This window comes from Hipposideros armiger, unplaced genomic scaffold (genome assembly GCF_001890085.2).
Source record: "Hipposideros armiger isolate ML-2016 unplaced genomic scaffold, ASM189008v1 scaffold_854, whole genome shotgun sequence".
Lineage (NCBI taxonomy): Eukaryota > Metazoa > Chordata > Mammalia > Chiroptera > Hipposideridae > Hipposideros > Hipposideros armiger.
In genome coordinates, this window is record NW_017732204.1 from 615,983 (window position 1) to 618,025 (window position 2,043).

A 2,043-nucleotide genomic window follows, 5' to 3' on the forward strand; every position below is an offset into this window, starting at 1 on the left:
ATGTTAGAATACTTACTTCCAGAAACTTATTCTATACATTATAAAATCATTCTATATATTTTATATAACATATTATACAAAGCTTCCATGGGACAGTCATCTGACCAGATGTTAGGAAAAATTGTAGCCTACCTATCAAGTAAACTTTCCCAGACAAAGGCTACTGTGAAGAAAGAGAAAATCTGCCCAGCTGACATCGCCCAAGCACAGGGAGCTTCTAATAAAAGGTGCCCATGGGTCCAGAACTCGGACCCTGCTTGTGACTGCAACCCTTCAGCAGCCACAGGCATCGTCATCATCATTGCTGCCCTGGGGCCAAGGACAGCCTGCAGGCCCAAGTGCAGGAAGCAGGTCTATCTACCACCTCAGCTGGCTACTGCTCAGCAAGTATCAGCTTCCTCAGAAACACATCCAACGCCTAGAAAAAACCCTCAAACCTGGCAAGGATCAGTGACAGACTCTTGTTTCCTGCAGTGATCCAGGAGAAATCCAAGGTCTAGACTAGTCATTTAATGATCATTTTCAGCTTGCACAAATAAAAAATACATAATTTAAGAAAATAATAATATAGATAATGCAATTGATATATTTTAAACATATATTATTATGTAATATGATAAAGTGAACTGGCGTCTTAAGATGCTTAACCATAGAGTTGGGAGCACTATGGGTGGAGCTGGGGCCCTTGTTAACTGTAATCCAGACTTCCTGTTTAGCTCTGTGGTAACTTCCGGGGAAGGGATCATAAAGGGGATTAGCCATCTTGGAACTGGGGTCTTTTGGCTTCACGTGGGTGTCTGGTTGGAGCCCCGTGTCCGAGGTGTGCATTCTTGCACTGCAGTGGTGATTTTTGTTTCTTTTTCTTTTCCCGAATAAACCTTTTCTTTGTGGATTATTTGGAGTTATTTTCGCAAGTCAATATTTTGGGGCTCATTGTCCGGGATCCAGAGAGGAACCGAACTCTGGCAGCTTTCTAACTGGTGAGCAAACCAAGGTGCCTACTGAGCCATTTTGTTGCTCCAATGCTTTGCTCCTTGGCTTAGGGGCTGCAGGCTGTTTCTTTCCTGGATNTGAAACAACGGGCTTTTGCGTCTGGTGCTCTCCAGGCTTTATTCGGGAATTTTTTTTTTAATTTTTGTTTGTTTCATCCGTTTGTTTGTTTGCTGTGTGTGTGTGTGAATGCTTTAAAGCCTTTTTTTTTTTGGTCTGTACTCGTGGCACGTTGGCTTGCTTTCTTCGGAAAGCAGGCTATCTTTTGAGATAAAAACTGGCCGTTGCCTAACGTACCTTTGGGGATAAGAGGTTATTTCTACTGAAATTGTTTGGTTTAGCTGATATTAGATCGTGCTGTCTCAATGAAAAAGTTAAGAGTGCCACACAGCTCAGTTGATAACCCAACTCCCTGAGAGTTGGTTGTTTCCCTGGAACTGGCTCTAGCCTTCGGTATGATTCCCAGTGATCAGACTATTCCAGAGTGAGAATGGAGCAAACTGAAGATTCCTGGTTTCCTTGAGTTGTGAACTGATTTTGGCCCAGTGCCAGCTCAATTTGTAACTTAACTCCCTAAGAGTTGGTTATTTGCCTGGAACTGGCTTTTAGCCTTTGGCCAGGTTCTCAGTGATCAGACTGTTCCAGAGTGAGGTGAGCTGAGGACCTGCAGGTTATTCAAGCTGTGAATTGTTTTGGGCCCAGTGGTTAAAAATGGGATCTTGAACGTCCAAGCCTTCTAAAATTGTCCCTTCTCCAGGGACACCAGCTGAATACATATTCACAACCCATGGAGAATTTTCGTGCACATATTTAACTAAATGGGCAGATGTGACTAAGAGCAATTTTAGAAATCAGTGGCCACTTTGGAGAACTTTGGAGATTTCCAAACTTGAATTTCTTAAAACTAAATCTGCTAGTAACAGTGTTGTAACTGAGAAAGAGCAATGGAATGCATATTTAGAGTGGTATATTGAGGCTGCCAAACAGGACTGCAAATCTAAAACTGTCATTTTACAAAATAGTCTCACAGTAACGAAAACTGTTAAAAATTCT

At 42.2% G+C, this 2,043-nt stretch overlaps 1 protein-coding gene across 1 annotated transcript in view; it reads right to left on the reverse strand.

Annotated features, from left to right (window-relative positions):
* Positions 1 to 2,043, reverse strand: part of EXOC2 (exocyst complex component 2) — a 285,694-nt gene that overhangs the window by 266,328 nt on the left and 17,323 nt on the right. The window lies entirely within an intron of this gene.